The 19,123-nt window shown below is 34.9% G+C and overlaps 1 pseudogene; it reads right to left on the bottom strand.

Annotated features, from left to right (window-relative positions):
- Positions 1 to 10,092: 10,092 nt before the first annotated feature.
- LOC141912440 (uncharacterized) lies at positions 10,093 to 12,315 on the bottom strand (annotated as a pseudogene).
- Positions 12,316 to 19,123: the final 6,808 nt, after the last annotated feature.

The following is a 19,123-nucleotide window of genomic DNA, read 5'->3' as shown; positions in this document are numbered from 1 at the left end:
AATGATCCGACAAGAAAATCTAGTACGCTTTTTGTTTGAACCAAAACTTTTCTTCATTCTGAAAGCTGATGTTATTGTTGAAATGAAAAACTTTTTGTCCCGGCAAAAAAAATTTGGTTGAGCGAAAACAATTTTTTCGAACGAATGTTTGAATGAAAACAATTCTGTTCAATTGAACAAAATACTTAATACTTTTGGTTCGGAGAAAAAACTTTTTACAATATACTTGTTCGAACGAAAAACTTAATGTTCTGACTAGAAAATTCTGTTCAAATTAAAACGATTCTGTTCGATCGAACAATTGTTCGAACGAAAAACCTTTCTCGCGTTGCATCGCAAGTTTCGGTGCAAGTCGGTTGCGATACGATTGTCAGCTACTGTGTGCGACTAGTTTCTGCCCGCCGCAAGAGCGCCTAGGTTGGTTGTGACAGTAGTGTCGCGTCGCAGGTAGAACACTTGCGACTCCTTGTGACTGGCGTTGCCGAAAGTCGCAACCCGTCGCAAGGGAGCGTAGGTCGATGAGTCGTTGCGACACAATCGTCGCTGGCGGTCGTAGTGAATGGCGTCGCAGTGAGTCACAAGCCGTCGCAAGGCCGACCTACGCCCGGCTTAAGTCATTAGGAATTAATGAAATACCAGTTTCATTTATGATGAAAAAACTCAAATGAAAAGTTTGGCTTATTAAGCTGTCTGCTCAGACGAAATTTTCCAAAAAATCTTTATTTTTGGCAATAAAATTGATAATTGTGATTGATTGTTGCAAGTCAGAACCAGTTAATCACTAATTAACATGCATTTTAATAAATCTGATTCCTCCTTTACAGTGAACTTAGCATTAACCTAGTAGAGGCTACTAGCCTGTGTAGGCCTATGTATATGCGTAGGCCTAACATCTGGACAGTACGACCAGTAGGCCTATTGAATAACGACCCTCCTAAATATCGTAAATTTTGCTTTGAAGTTCAATCCAATGAGTCCGTTAATAAACGCAACAATTATAGTGTGTTTGTTTGAGACAGTAAAGCTCAGTACCGGTAGGCCTAAAGCCGCGTAAAACTCGATAAACACGTCAAGCGACACAGCGAACGACCTCCTTTCCCCCACAGCGAACGCTTACTCCGAATGTTAAGTGTGTGTCCAGCATACGGATAGGAGTGTGTTATATACTGGTATTTAGTAAATACATTGTGCATTTGACAATGATCGGTATGTACTGTAGGAAATATAGAGTATTGATGGTATTGATATAGAGGTTGAAACCCGCGGCCGAATAAAGTAATTTATTCTTTTATTTTGATATCTCGTCGACACAACAGCTTTTCTCCGCTATATCTCTTCGGCGTGTTTAGATTGGGCCGACGACTCCCCCGTACACTAAAGATTTATCTTAGTAAATACACGGTTAATTTGGTAAAGAAAAATAGGTATTGTTAAACTAACTCCTTGAAACCCGCAGCCAAATCACTGGTAGTAATAAATTAATTTGTACTCGATTTGATTCTCATGATGAGGAGAAACTCGCAGCTGATCCCCGGAACGACGATGTAGTGACACACGTCGATTCGTCGATGTTTACGGCTCGACAGTGCTTTTAAATCTAAAGTAGTAGATTTCCTGTGCATCGGTAATATGATTTGATGAGGAAAATGGGCTATTGTTAAAATCACTGTTTGAAGACCGCGGCTGAATGTGAGGACTGCGGCAATAAATTCGTTCATTCATACTTGAATTGATAATTGAAGTGACAATCGGCCTGCGGGTTGATTTCGGGATGACGACTCGAAAAACATGTCGCCCCATTGAATGGGGCTAAATTTTCGATGTTTAAGGCCCGACAGTGCTTTTGTAACGATGATTCGTGAAAAAATACGCGATGTATTTGTAGATCTCAGTGAGCTGAACGATATCATACGGATTGTATCGACAACAGCGGCAAGGTAACAAAGCCTTAGTTCTTTTAGCGAAAATAGGGTGACATAAAATAATAATAATAAGAAACACGCGAATCTCAATAGGGTTTTCTGTGATGTAACAGAAAACTCTAATAACAACTATCCAAAAGCTTGCACTAACTTGGTCCGCGTCTACAATAAAACCATTCCGATAGCCAGTCCCCGTGTGTAACATTTTATGTAACGATGTAAGACAACATCGATCTCTTAGCTCTTTAACAAGTAATCAGTTCAAAGTTCGATTAATTCAACTACAGAAATAGAAAACCACCAAAGTTCTTATTCAGTTTCTTCAAATAATGCATGCGTTGCAGTTCAAACTTTTATGAACCCATAACCAGTTGTCAATTCAAGCTAAAAGGTAATCCCAGAGTCCCGAATGAACGAATAAACGAATGATCGAATCAAATGAAAAATGAAAGAATGCATGAATCAATCTATTCATTCATATTACATCGATACGATATTTCTTACATAAGATATATATAAAGTCTTTCAGACAAGTTGAACCTTGGATTCTGGCGATTCCTAGAGTGATGCGGCGGTCACACCGTCCTTCAATGGAGCTACTACATTTTTGCTAAGGTTTAGTTTCTGCCTTTTTTTCACAACGTGGTAGATGTGTATCGAAAAGAATCCCAAGAGCACAATACAGCAGAATATTACATTGGTTACATACAAACCAGTGTAGTCCACTTCAATGACGATAGGTTGCATCGATGTGATAGGTAAGCTCGTTGGTACGTCCGTACTGCCATTGATCGTCTGAAAGAAATTAAGGTTCATTTTGAATCTTAAGCCGAGCAGAATACCGCCCTCATGTGCGGGTAATGTTCCCCGTGGCCACATACTTCGATAATTTCCGACTGTTTGCTATGCGCATGCGTCAAAAATGATTAGCGGCTAGCATATCAATTTCGGAAACAAAAATCATTGATCTATCACATGGATATCATTTTCGTTATGATTTAGAGTTCCTTAGATTAATAAAAACACAATTTTCCCCATGCAAGGCCCCCAATCTCGATCGAGATGTATCAATAATCATGTTCTCTTTATCAATAATTGTCATACAAGTGTAGACACTTCACAATTTACTAACCCCTGCGTATTCGCTCTTGTGCAGGCGGCTGAAAGGTATCATTGCTTGACTCCTTAAAATAAGCCTAGTTGCGAACTTTTTGGAAATATTGACCAGATAGGCAGCATTTTGATTTTTAACCGTTCTTCGTTCTTTAAGCTAAAATATACGGCTCGAGTATAGTATGCGGAAAAGTAGAACGATGAGACTTATCAAAAGAAAAAAATCAATGCGCCAGAGATCAGTGTAGGTTAGATTTACTTGCCGAAATCGCCGACATCGCCGACATGGTAAAGAGATTTTTAATGTAGGTTAGTTTTACTTGCCGACATCGCTGACATTGGGAAAGATATATTTAATGTAGTTTAGTTTTTACTTGCCGACATCGCCGACATTTGGGAAAGATATATTTAATGTAGATTAGTTTTACTTGCCGACATCGCCGACATTGGGAAAGAAATTTCTTATGTAGGTTAAAGTTTTACTTGCCGACATTGGAAAAGATGTATTTAATGTAGGTTAGTTTTACTTGCCGACATTGGGAAAGAGATATTTAATTTTGGTTAGTTTTACTTGCCGACATTGCCGATATCGTGACATTGAGATCGACGGACTGGGTGTGTGCGTGGATTACTCTTCTGTAAAGTGGCTGGGATCGAGGGCTGTTTGTGTGCGTGGAATACCCTCACATAAAGTGACTGGGATCGAGGGCTGTGTGCTTGGGTGAATTACCCTGGTGTGTGTGTGTGTGTGTGTGCGTGTGTGCGTGTGTGTGTGCGCGTCGATGGGCTGGGTGTGTTCGTGGATTACCCTAATATAAAGTGGCTGGGATCGAGGGGCTAGGGTGTTTGCGTGGATGACCCTCATATAAAGTTGCTGGGATCGAGCGTGGGGTGTGTGCGTGGAATGCCCTCACATAAAGTGGCTGGGATCGAAGGGCTGGATGTTTGCGTGATTTACCCTTATGTTAAGTGGCTGGGATCCGTCGATCTCAATGTCGGCAATGTCGGCAAGTAAAACTAACCTACATCAGATAAAATTATCTTTTTACCAATGTCGGCGATGTCGGCAAGTAAAACTAACCTACATCCAATTGCCGGCACTTCTCACTGTATGGTCGCTTGACATTGCGTCTGAGAAGCCAAACCACAACTTCCGTTTCCATGTAATCATACACCGAAGGAACTATTTCCCATATACTATACTTGATCCGACTACATGTACCACCAATGAATGAAAACATTGTCAAAAGTGTATTTTCCATTCTTCAACTAGCCCTGAATGAATGAATGGATGAACACTTAATTTTCAAATACAATTTACGGCATAGTGTACAAAGCATAATACAAACTGTAGAAACTAAGAAATAGTTTATATAAAACAGGTCCCTCAGAAGAGTAAAGTGAAGAATAAATTGATTGATTGGCACGAAGGACAATGGCAGACAGGTCTTGAGTGCCTGTGTCCAATGTCCCACACAACAACATAATATTAAATATACTTTACCGGACAAATTCATCCGAACGACCATGAGATAACATTTCAACTTTGTGACCGACCTCGACACCAACCAACAGTATCTACTAGAATAGTACACCCGATATAATATAACACCCGATCAGCCGGTTTTTATTTTTTCAGGTCTCTAAGTCTTAAGATTTAAGCATCCAGCCGGAAATGAGAGAACAGTTTCATGTCCGGTTGGCCATAGTGTACGCGTTGGAATCAATGATGACCACCACAGTCAGCTATCCCGGATTAAAAACGAAATTTATTTCATAAAAAAGTTGGAAGACACGTCGTTTCGGACGTGCCCTTGGGACCATGCTCACATTTGTAACTGTAAAATTTGGTTCACCTATAGTGACTGGAAATGAAATTTTGAATCCAAGCTCTAAGTCGATCTTAGCCAAGCTCTTAAGTAAATGTCAATATTGTGGGTTATTTATCATTATTGTGGGATAAGGGGTATAATACAAGCTTAAGTATCAATATCGCAAAACTAGCAGCCTAATATGATCATGTCACTTACACCGACGGTTGTTGTGGAATTATCAACGTTTACAGAACCGTTAATCATGCTTGTCGCGTTTTTTATAATTGCAGATGTAGAGGCGATACTACTGTTGAAATTCATATTCTGAAAGAAGAATTGATAAATGCTTGAAAGGACCGTGTATGAGTATATTTTAGTTTTGAACACGGAAAATCGATTTGTTCTCGGATTGTCATATGAAAAGAAACGAAATTCTTAATATGGACTTCTTTCCGGTGCATTTTTAATTCATATCTTCAAAATTAAACGTCAGTTTACTACTGCTAGAGTATAAGCATTTACGTATAATTCATAAAGATTACATAATAGGCCTAGCCTACTCGTCATTTTAAAGATTTAGAATATAGGGCCTATACGCACTTGCCGTCAGTATTTTACCACGGCGGAGCTCAGTTGCGAGGACCATTTGCAGTTTCTTGAAACACTTTAACTAGGCCAGTGGATACAATTTGTGCCACCAAGAGCTTACAGAAAGTTTCTCTTAGAACCATTCTATAAGGATCAATTCAGTTGAATCGTTAAATCAACATATGCAATGCGTCTACAGATGAAAAATGTACTCTCTTTAGTTCACATTACTTCTTCGATCACATTATCTTAATTTCATAATGCCAATTATCTTAATTTCATATTATTAATTGGAACTAAGAAGATTTCTGGCCCTGGATTTATATTTTAGAATTATTGATCGTAATTACTTACAAGTAGCCTACAGAGGTCTTGAAAGATTCCACCGCAAATTGCACTCTTCCTTTAAATTCAACAAAATTGAATTTTATTGAAAAATGTACGTACTTCAAAATTACGATTATACGTGGATACGTTAGATATGGTTACGTGTAGTAAAACCTATACTAAAAGTGTGGATTGCTGTTGGGTGAAAGGTTACGATAAGAGGTTAATGTAGGCTACGGAGGTTAATGAATGTACATATCTTATCTGGTTAAACGCTTAGTTACGAAACACAGATAAGCCACATCAAGAAACGCGGATATATGTAAAGTTAAAATGGCACATGCCCACATTAAAATGAAATAATTAGCAATAGCATCTAACGGTGTTATCATATCACGGAATGACGGAATCGCAAAATTTAAAAAAAAAACACGAAATTTATTCACTTTCACTGTATATAGTAACCGGGTTTTCCCGCGGTGTTGTCATATCGCAGAATCACGGAATCGCTGAATTTTCCCAAAAAAAACACGGAATTTCTTCATTTTCACTATACAAAGTAACCGTGTTTTTCCACTGGAATTGTGATTCATGCGAGTGCGGTGTATCTAGAAGAGTTAATAAAAAATGAATGATATTACAGACTACATATAAAATGGTATCTTTGTTTAACTCCGTTATTTGTGCAGAGAAAGCTGTGACTTATAAACGGATGGCAGTATCAAAATGTAACGATTTTAATGCATCCGAGAGACAACCAAAATGTTTATCGTTTATACGATAGTTTATTTGTTGCCAATCATTTTTAGCAACAACGCTACCTTGATTTGCGTTTTCAGTCACCATGGAAACTGCGTCTGAACATTGTTGGAATAACTATTATCAATACAATATTACTAATGCGTTTGTTTGCCATATATGACGAAGGAAAATAGCAAACAAAATATCGATTCCAAATGATATTGAGCCATTCTTTTCGATGTAAAATTCATTCACTATCGCGAGGCCATGTATTACACCCAACAGGGTTTTTATCGGCATGGTCTTTTTCCTGCCTAGATTCTAAAAGAAAATGAATATCTTCGATTACATCTTCTATGGCTTAATCACTTGCGATAACCAATCCAGAAGCACCACGTCCATGTTTAGTTTTAAAGGATATTTTGTCTCCGTAATGATTTATGAGTTTATTTTTCAACTGATATGACCAGTAAGTATCAGCGTTTGGGACATCTGCATCGCCTAAAAATGAATGATACAAGCTAAGGAGCTCTTTCATTCGAAACGATTTACCATTTTGTAAACTTTCATCTATCTGCTTCAAAAGTGACTGGAAAGCAAATTCAAAACAATCATCTTCTCTCTTCTTATATCGACTGTTGTTGCATTTTGTCGCGTAGGAACAATTACAACTCTTGTGGTAGCTATTATCGTTGTTCGCTACCTGTTGCAGAATATTCGTATCCTTTACTTCTGCAACAGCTTTGATAGTTTCTCTCGTATTTTCTGTTAGGTGTGTGAGTTTGGATTTTTAATGTGTTATGAGAAAAAAACCCACTATTTACAGATTAAAAGAATTTAAAAACAAGAATTTATTTTTTTCAATCTAAAATATATATAAGACACGACGTTTCGATCACACCCTAGAGATCATCGTCAGGTGTGAGATATAGACTAAAAACAGGGGTATATATACAGAGGAGAACAGGTTTATTGAGTAAATTGGTGAGTGAGTAAATAATTAGAGTTTGGCAAGGCATGAAGTAAAATATTTAGAAAGAAGGGAATTGTGTGGAGAAAAACCATTATTCAAATTGGTACTAATATCTTAGTGACGAGTAATTAGGGTAGACTCAACTATGTGGCGTTTAGTGTAATTGCTGGAAGTATGAATAATTTCGGCTTTATCAAAATTAAAACGATAAAGGGAAAGAGTGACGAAACTTTTCCAAAATGGGTACATACGGAACTACAATGAACTCTGAAATGTCACTCTCTCCCTTTATTGGATAAACAAATCATTTTCACGTATGAAAACAAAATTAGTAAGACTTTGGTTAAAAACAATCAATCTAAACCTTTGGACTGCGGAGTTTGCAAAATTCCTTGTGATAAAATATACTTTGGAGAAACTGGTCGTGAATCGAAAACTCGAATTTCGGAACACAAAAAGGATATAATAAATCAAAAACCAGCTAGTGGCGTAGCTAGTCACGTTTGGAACACTGGTCATCGTTTTCATTTTGATCAGTTTTCTTGAAGCATATGAATTTTTTGCAATTTTTGAAAAGGAGAACGCTGCTACATTTGTTATGGCTACGAAAGATAAAGTTACATACGGAACTACAATGAACTCTGAAATGTCACTCTCTCCCTTTATTGGATAAACAAATCATTTTCACGTATGAAAACAAAATTAGTAAGACTTTGGTTAAAAACAATCAATCTAAACCTTTGGACTGCGGAGTTTGCAAAATTTCTTGTGATAAAATATACTATCAATGGTCGAAAGGTCGAGCCCACTCTCCCTTTCAACCTTTGACCTGAAACAAGACTTTCCCAATTACTTCTAATAATTTCATAAAAATGAACATTATTTATATGAATTGCATAGATTTCGATTAAAAAATAGGTAAAATACATGGACAATTAAAATAATAATAAAAACTAACGATTAATTAACGATTCTTGATTTTTAAACATAAACAGTGTGAGTAAAGTGTGAGTGGTGAGTGAAATAAAATAAAAACTAACGATTAATTAACGATTTGATGAATTATCAATTTTAATAAAAAATATGTATAATAAATGGAGAGTAAACAAATACACAGTGAATTCTTAAAGGTCCTATGACCTCTAATTATATCCGCGATTTTACTTCATCAGAAGTTTTTTTATATTGAAGAATTTATTATAGAGACAATTAAGCAATAAATAAATTGATCATTGGTTTCCAATTGGTTGTTGAAATTTCACTTTTTACGGTATTTGCCGAAACGCCAGTCCATAAAAATTCTGATAGGTGGCCCGATGCCGTGACGTAGGTTCCGACAAGCGATCTCGCCAATGTTGCGATAACAATAGAACAATACATCGATTCAAGCGCTATTCATTCGTGCTATTGTCGCAAAATATCATCGGATGAAGAAATTTTGGATATAACTGAAATAGATGCAAGGAGCGTAAATAACGTGGCTCCTTACATGTTTGAACCGCTAGCAGCAAATAGGGAAATTAGGCCTAACTCCGACGACAGCTCGGCTTCATCTTCAACGGACGATATAAGCAGTGATGAAGAATATCGTCAGCGAGCTGACAATACGGACTGGTATGTAGGATATTTTTATTAATTAAATAAGAATAAATACGTTTAGGACTGCGTAGATTAATTCCCATGTTGGATTCTGGCATTTGGTAAAATTGTTTACGTCAATCAGCTGATCGAAACAAATTCAATAAACTTTATTGCTACCGTTTGTTTGCAAAACAATTTTCCCGGTTTACATTTCTACTCTCCTCAGTGGGCAAGACTATTTTTGTATAAAATTAAGGTGATTAAAACCCTCATTTTTTGCGCCAAAAATAACAAGGAAATATAGTGATTATTCGCTGAACAAATTTTTATTTTTTCAGGTAAGAAATAATTAGATAATATACAATATTTAAAAATGAATATATTTTTAGGTGTTTGTGCAGAAATGTCTGCAGCATTATGGAAAAAACTCGAATGAATGTGTGCTGCCAAGATTGTCCATGCCTTAAAGAAATAAGCACTGCCAACAATGAACTCTGCATTACTGAAGTGCATGGTTTCAGAGTAAACTGCCTCGAGCCCGAGGTCTTAAAAGTATGTTTTTATGATTTCGTCCGAGATAACTGGCCTGTAGGTGATGAGGAACCAGTTGAAGAGTAAGTTCCTTAAAAATTCATTAAAAAAATAATGCATACCTGTGATTATCAAAAACATACTGCTTAGTAAATTAATATTAAAACATTTATGACATTATTAAAACTAAACAGAAGGTAAAACAATTTTGAGAACACACCTAGTTAAATCGTCACAAAATATTTTGACCATTTAATTTATTTTCTAATTCAACTTTCTCACGTTTATACTAATTTCCAGATTATATCGACACATTGCGTACCGTCGTTTCTGTCGTTGGGCATGGGGCATACTTGGTCGTGGAAATCGTCGTATCCTGCCTTCCTGTGTTGTCTCAACAATACGACTTAAGTGGCCCTCTCCAAATGAACATTATACCGGCTTTGAGTACCCAGCTATACCAGAGAGGTTATAGGTTCGTGGATGACAAGTAAAAGGGATTTATATATAAAATGTTGTATTTGCCATATCATTTTTGTACATCGTATCATTACATAATAAATCAGATCTATGGATTGTTAAGATGTCTTTGTGTTTTACTTAGATTTCACAGGTAGATTAAATCGGCTAACATGAGCTAAAACGACTTCTTCTTTCACGATATCAGTCCGATCAAATTTATCCACATTTCCCTTCTCACTTGCCACACTTATTTGCTTCCATGCTCTAGAAGCTGCCTGATGATTCTCGTGTTCCATTCTTAATCTTATCTCCTCATTAATACAGTCGGACAAATAATCTGAAATTGAATTAAGTGTACATTCAAAATCAGAAACAGTTTCTGTAAAGAGATGTTGCAGCATTTTTCAAAAAATAGAAATTTAGTAAAACTCACTGTAGGTAATTGGGACTTTCACTTCTTTCGCTACTGGTGCACCATGACGAGCCTTTGGATACGACAATTTAAATTGTGGATTGCCAGATTTGTCAACTGCCTGTTCGCGAACACTGTTTTCATTGAAGTGCATAGCTGAGAGCTGAAGCCTGAAAATGGATGCCACAATGAACAATTTTGGGAAAACATTGACAAACGAATATTTGATATAAAACTAAATAATTCTTTACCTTGACTACATTGAATCATAGAAGAAATGCATCGATTTTGGGGCAAAGTATATCACAATTTTGTGGTAGGACTCCAAGGCGGATGTTTGGGAACTTGGGGCTACTTGTCCAATATCTGCCAGGAGATTTCGTTTTAAGACAATGTCTTTGAGCAGTTTGTGGCATGCAGAACCTAAAACGAATAATGATATGAGAAAAAGAAAATTGAATGCATGTATTCACTCAGTCGTCTTATTTGGAGGTAAAAACTCCTGAAATTTCAAAATTTATTCAGATTTGTAATGATTTCCATATCAAAACAATAGGGTACCAGCTATCCCATCAGATGGAGCTACTTAGATATCAGACATACTCGACCAAAATAACTTCATTTTCAATTAGTTTTTATCTCAATATTCAGTCTTACACCAATTCTGTGTATCATACATAGATTTTGAAAAAATTATTTTAACATTTTCCTTGGAGTATACAGTCTTATTACTCCAAACATCCTCTAGATAAAAAATCTTCATACTGTCAGACACACTAACCTGACTTAAGCCAATTTCTTTCCTCCAAATCGCCATGTTCGCAATGTTTAAATTTCTCACCATGTCCGTCATGCTTATCTACGACATGGTTGACAATTGACTTCCATTTCGCTAACACAATTTCTGCATCAACCTCACTGTTTGAGGCCACCCAGTAGAGATGATTTGAAATTGACTTTGTCCCCTCTGCAAGACTCTTGAATTTTTTCTGTTTTGCTGCTTTTTCGAGTTGCTTTACTACTCCTAAATAAAATCATACATGTAATTATCCAAAACCTGGTACCTTTTAATCAAAATTTTGTGTGATTCTAATTATTAAAGAGAGAAATCCCACAATAGATTCAGCCAAAAATAAAAAGTTCTATTGTAAATTGTATATATTTCGAGCAACGTTTCGGCTAAATACTATTAGCCATCATCAGTACGCCTGATGATGGCTAATAGTTACTTATTAGCCAAAACGTTGCTCGTTATTCATCTTACATGGATATTGTGTATCTTCTCGACTTGACAATTCTAATTATCATATCTGCAAATTGAATACCTTTTGATATATGCCATGCATCAAAGAAGTGGGTAACATTTGTCATTTTCTGCCGTAAATATTTCTTTATTTGAACGTGACGATTGGTGGTAATATCTTTAACTCCCAGTTTATTTTCTTTCAAAAATGCCATGCATCGTTCGAATCCCTCCAACTCCATTGAATTTGAACTTCTTACTTCGTTGCTCTACAAAAAAAACAATGAATAAAAAATCAGGTTTCACCTTAAGAATGTTTAAAAATTACCTCAACATCTTGATAGAGTTTCACAAAGCTGAGATATCCTGAGTTACTTGAATGAGTTGAAAGTCCAGAATTTTTTGGGTCTCCGTATCGATGATCGAATATGAACCATACTTTGCTGTATGGCCCGGTGAACAGCAGCGTCCATCTCCACCTAGCGATAGCTTGTTTCTCATCTTTTTTATTCGCTTCTGTAATTCCGTCACCATTACCTTCTGATTCCGAGTCCAAACAGTATAGATAGCCAAACTCAGGTAACTCTGAAGAAATGGCGCAAGTTTATCATCTTGATGTTCAGACTTTGGCACATGGTGAAGAACTTACTTGGGCTCAGAGCACTGAAGAAGACACCCGCAGCAGCAGGTAAATTTCCTAGTGCCATCCGTTGATGTTCTGGCTGTGAAGACCATTCCCTAACATGCGAATCGGGACCACTACAGACTGTCTGGTACTTCACGGCTGATCCAGATAATGAACGTTTCGTTACTTGACATGGTGACAGGCAGATCGTACAGATAGTCAGCAGAGACAACACTGCTGACTCAAAACAGAGAAATTTTGCCTCCCTGAGTGGACCATCGGCTACTGGTACTGAGTATGTCGTAACCTCTTCATCATCATCTCCGTCATCTCGATAAAAATTTTTAGAATTTAAAATGATTCATGATTTTAGTTTCACTTGCTGTATGTATTAATTGAATATCGTAAGTACTCCTTGAGAATTAAAACTAGTGTTCCAGCCTTACGTTTCCAAATAAAGGGTTAGGTAAACATTTATATACTTACTTAAAATCATCAGGATTCCAGGTTGGATCCAAAAATTCTTCCTCATCATCCTCACATTCCATGTCCGATTCATCCGATTCATTATCGTCACATAAGAGCTCGCACTGGATAGCAGATGTTGTACTGGTAGGCCTACTCTCTGTTTGGGTATCATCATCACCACCACCACCACCACCACCACCACCACCACCACCACCACCACCACCACCATCATCATCACGAGACCCGGTGTCCTGTTCCTCCATAGTTAACGTACTCGTGCTCTGCGTAGTTGGAAACAATTCTTTCATTATCTGTAATGAAAAGTTAAATCAATGAATCAAGATAGGATAGCAGACCCGACCGGTCACAGAAATGAACTGATTACAAATTTTATTGGAGTTCACAAATATGACCCAGCCGCTGTGGCGGAGAAACAAGGTATCATTTTTTTAGCCTAACAAATGATTATAAGCTTACCTTTATGTGATCTCTTTTTTGAACTGCTGAGTTGTTCCGCTTTTCCGACTGTTTTCTTGTTGGCACATTAAAAATTGTTGGTATTGCACCTTTTTTCAAGAAGAATCGTGCCGGCGAATAACCAATTGACAGGGCAACTGATGGCGGTATCACGAAACAATCTTCGGTAGAGTTAGTTAGTTACCTAATCGTTGGTGGTAAGCTTTTTATAATCGGATGGGCTTATACCAACGTTAGGGATGACAAGGACCAAAACACGGTTGAAAAAAGTAACACTTCAAAAATATACTTTCTATTCACTTCAGTCCACAATTAATGGCTTAATTCACAAACTAACACAGGTACCATTCGAAATAATCCAATTTTATGTATGTTTCGAGTGATTAATCAACATTATTTTGAGAAATTAATTAATTTCTCCACAAATTTCGCCATTGGCCGCCATTTCTCTGTATTGCACATGTGGCATGATAAGACTAGGGGACCTACAAGGATTTATATAAAACTTTCAAGACGAAACGACAATTTTTATTTTTGATGGTTTTCCAACTTTTATTTCAAGTCTTCGTGTTTTCCATAATAAATAATGAAATAAGAAATTTCTGGTAAAAGAAAAATGTGAATAAGTGTTGATTTTTTAATTTTTTTAAATTTCGTCGTTTCGCTTTGTTAGTTTGTGCTGTTGTCCTGGCCTCAGTCCACAGGTGCCAGCACCTCCAGTAATTTTCAAAATGGCAGCTGTTGACTAGACGGAAATTTACTCTCACTTTACGGCCGATTTGCACATGGATTAAGATCGTCAGGTGAGGTGTTATAGGTATCAGACAAACTACGAATCTGTTGTGCGTCGATTACAACAAAAATTATACGGATATCTTAAGAGACAATGAAATGCAAGGCAAATTACTCGTCAGGCAAATTGGCTGACGAAGATTTCATAGAAAAATGACCTTCCCATTCCTGACTGTGGTTTGTGAAAATATCCGATCGTGAAACTAAACCACAGACAGGTTACTGACTAGTAATTTGATAACATTTATTTTCTGCACACTTCGGCAACAGGTGAGCTAATTTGGCCATTTTGGTTTGCTTTTTAACTTTTTACACATAATAATTTTTTATATCTTAGTAACCCGATCGTTGTAGCGAAATGTTTGACAATCACCATATTTGTATATCAATGACTTGTAATATTCACCATATTTTACTCATTGTCACCTAACATCATCTGCACCGTATGCACTATTAAAATGCTGTAAGGCCGTGTTGTAATCCAATTTTTTATTTTTTATTTTATAAAGTCAATCAGAACAATGTACATGTATATTCAAATTTTAAAATTGTGGTAGTTGATTTATATCAGAACAATGTGGTGTTTATTCAAATTAAGAAATTTGTGAAATAAAAAAGTTTGTATGGTACATATATGTTCATGGTTTTAGTTTATATTTTTCTTCAAGTTGAATGTAATTTGGGAGGACTTTTTAAGGAATTTCCTTTTGGATAGCCGATCTCCTGATTGGAAATAAGTTTCTATTGGTCATTAATTTGAATTTCATTCAGACAAAAAATGGGAATTTTGTTTGAACGAATTGCGCTGAAGGACCGAGTTCGTGGAACGATTTACGGGATTCGAACCCAGTGTATTGGGCTACGTTACATCGTAGGTGAAGTCTAAATGTATAATTCGTTGACCGAAATGAAGGTGACTCCCAGCCATCTGAAATAGTCAGACCCTGTCGGAACCTACGTCACAAAATTAAAGCGCCACACCGCGAGTAGTGGCCAAAAAATGAACTAGCTTTTATGGATATGCGCGAGTAAAGTATTTTAAGACCCGATTTTTCCGAATATGTTCGCGCAAACATAAAAAATAGTGACACTGAGTAGTAAAGGGGTGTCTACTTAGTTTATCGAAACCAAAAAGGAGAAATCCCAAATCAGAGGTCATAGGACCTTTAAATAGAATCAAAGATACTACAAATGTCAAATCTGTAGATTATGAATTCAAAAAGGATTAAAAGGAAATAAATATAAATTCAGAACATATTTACCAGATAGATTTCATAGATTATCTAGGGAAGATATTGAGGAATTATATTCTGGTGATTTATATTCCATATACAAAGGTTAGAATGAAAAAGGATGTCATGATATAGATTTCGAATAAAAAAATACGTAAAATAAATGATAAGATAAATTAAATAATAAGATAAATTAAAAGAATATAGAATATTTTTTGATTCAAGAAGACTTACGATTATAAATCTCATAATTTATTAATACAATTAGATAGATAATTTAGAAATTGTGCTGATTTGAAATTAGTACATATTAGTTTTTGTAACTCATTTTACAATATATCGAATAAAACTCTTGAACATAGAGCCTTTTAAATTTTTAATAAAAATAAAAATGAATGGTTCTATGTATATTTAAAACCAGGGTTATATAATCTAGATACATTATCAAATTAACAAAAAAGCCTGGCAAAAATTAGGTAGTGATTCCGGGTTTAACAGTAGATTTAAAAAAAATGATAGTTCTGACAAAATAAAGATAAGGTTATCTCATAGTGAAAAACTTAAATTTATGGTAAAAAAACTGTTAGGAATTCCTCATCTGTAATACATTTTTTTACAAATATTGATGCTACACCAAATTTAATACCTTACACACATTCTATATTTATTGTAATTTAATTGATCCTATAAAAAACATTCGAAGCAGCTAAAGATACAATTTTTAATTCTAGTATATTAAATATTTTAAAAAATGTTAAACAATTTGGAACACAAATAAATTAAAATTTAGCTGAATCTGATTTCAAACCTTGTATTCCACAATTTAATAATTTTAAATTAGAAATAAGAAATCATAATGGATATTTAATTGATTTAAATAATTTTTCCTGTAATTTATGAATTAGTTATAAGATGTAAAGAGTAATTTCTTTGATATATGAATATGAATATAACAGTATGACCGAGTATATGTTTTGGATTTGATTTTAAACGTGAGAAAGAAATGAAATTTGATATTAATGATGTAATAACACGTATTAAAATTATTGCATTTTTTAATGAAACAACATTTGATTATGAAAATACAATAAATAAAGAAATTTATAATGTAGAAAGAGATTACTGATTTAATTAGAAATTCTTTAAGATTTTATGAATTAGATGAAGATTTTATTATCGATGATATTAAAAGAATAATAACTGAAATATATAAAAATGAAACTAATAATATTATAAATGTTGAAATAGTTATAACTAAGATAACTAAATATTTTGAAGAAGGTGATTTTCATGATAAATAAATGAGTGATAATAAGTGAATAATTACTGGTTTATATAATGGAGCATTACTTTCAGTGGGAACAGTTGGTTATACAATGTTATTGAAGAAAGTATTTTAAATGGGAAATATTAATGTTGATAGAGTTGATATAAATGATATTTTAAAATTAACATTAGCAGTTACTTTATCTAATTGATTACTTCGAAAAACAAAAATATATTCCTCCTATAAATGCATAATTTTTGACAAATAAATGGCTTCTGCAATTATAACTATTATCGGGTCTGCGATTGTTAACGCTTTAGCATTTACAGGTGGTGGTTACTTATTTAAGCATATTGATAAAATAGTTCATTATCAGAACAAAAAAGACATAACTTAGCGTTAGAAAAATATAATAAAGCAGCAGAAGAATATAGAGAAAAGAGACAAAATTACATGGATTATATTAACACAGAATTATATAATCAGAAAATTTCACATAGTGATTTTCAATCCGCCGATGATGCAATGAGTTTATATAACGCAGTAACAAATAAAGACAAATTACATCTATATAAACCTACAATATCGGATTGTTATACCCAAAGTAATGAACAGAAGAAATATGAAATAATTTGGGTTTTAGGTGGAAATGTTATTGTTATATTTGTAGCATATAAATTTACAAATTAATTATATATATTTTTTTTTGTTAAATAAATGGATGATAAAGTTGATAATATTTATATTATTTCTCATGATATTAATAAAACTAAATCAAAATTATAATTGGAAAAACAAATATTAGAATTCGAAAATGATTTAAAAGTTAAAAAGAAATATTTAAAATCTAAAATTATATATTATTTTATTATAAGTGGTTCGTTTTCAATAAGTTCGGTGATTACATTTTTAGCAATATTCTCACAATTGACACTGTTAGCTATCTCAAATGGTGTGCTAGGTTTCAGTTCTAGTGTATTGACTCTCTAGCTCTCAACTAAATATAAAAAGTAATAAAGAAAAACTAATATATCTAATAAATCTGATATAAAAGAAATTAAAAAAACACATTAGATTATATAATTAGTTTAAATGGTAATATAAAAATTGAAGAACAAGATAAATCATTAAAAGAATTAATAAATTATTAAATGATATCATATTCCAGCAATAGATTTTAATGAAAATATTACATATAGAAATGAAGTTTGAAATTCATCAATGAATTTAGATATTTATGTTACTGATACTAAGATACTAAACAAGGTGCCCGTGGGCACAGTGAGATTCAGCTTTGAAAGTAAATAGTCATGTGCTTGACAAATTGTCATGGGATGATGACATGTTTCTCATAAAAAGAAGAGTGGTTGACCCTCCACTGGACCAAGTAACCAAAAATTGATTGAGGGAACTTATTTGGACCAGTGCCTGCTATGATGTATGAATGAACACTCAATTTCTAGTGTTTGCACGAATTATGATTCTGGTTTCATACTATCATTTTGGCCTTTGCAAAGCTGTCAGTTACAACGCATGAAACTGGGGACCAAGCAGCAGCAACAGTAGTAGTATATTTTTCTTATTTCTTTATTGCAACCCTCAGAGGTAAATGTGCTACAGTCGTGGGATTCTTTTTCGTCTGTAGTTTCTATATATTCATCATCTGAAAAAATAATGGCAAAAAGTTAACTCATGTGAATAGTGACACCTTTTCTGGTTATCATTGGTGGTATACCTTGCTTTTGCTTTAAAGGTTTAAACTCAATATACTAAGTTACGTAGAACTTGAATGGAGCCATTAATTTCAATTAGTAGCACATACTTTATTGGATTTATGGTATGCAAGCAACTGCATTAAGGTAGGACCAAATGTGTTTACCATTTCAGTTGCAACACAGGAATTCGTGTATGGTAAGTAGTGAAGAGTTAATATCAGTGTATGGTAAGTGGTGAAGGGTTAATATCAGTGTATGGTAAGTGTTGAAGGGTTAATATCAGTGTATGGTCAGAGGTGAAGGGTTGATATCAGTGTATGGTTAGTGCTGAAGGGTTAATATCAGTGTACGGTAAGTGGTGAAGGGTTAATATCAGTGTATGGTAAGTGGTGAAGGGTTAATATCAGTGTATGGTAAGTGTTGAAGGGTTAATATCAGTGTATGGTCAGAGATGAAGGGTTGATATCAGTGCATGGTGAGTGGTGAAGGGTTAAACTCAGTGTATATTAAGTGGCGAAGGGGTTAATATCGGTGAATTGTAAGTGGTGAAGGGTTAATATCGGCGTATGGTAAGTGGTGAAGGGTTAATATCGGTGCATGGTAAGCGGTGAAGGGTTAATATCAGTGTATGGTAAGTGGTGAAGGGTTAATAATGGCGTATGGTAAGTGGTGAAGGGTTAATATCAGTGCATGGTAAGCGGTAAAGGGTTAATATCAGTGTATGGTAAGTGGGGAAGGGTTAATATCGACGTATGGTATGTGGGGAAGGGTTAATATCGGCGTATGGTAAGTGGTGAAGGGTTAGTATCAGTGCATGGTAAGTGGTGAAGGGTTAATATT

Source organism: Tubulanus polymorphus, chromosome 11 (genome assembly GCF_964204645.1).
Source record: "Tubulanus polymorphus chromosome 11, tnTubPoly1.2, whole genome shotgun sequence".
Lineage (NCBI taxonomy): Eukaryota > Metazoa > Nemertea > Palaeonemertea > Tubulaniformes > Tubulanidae > Tubulanus > Tubulanus polymorphus.
Note: the sequence above shows the minus strand (reverse complement) of the source record. Positions and strands in the feature narration are given on the sequence as shown.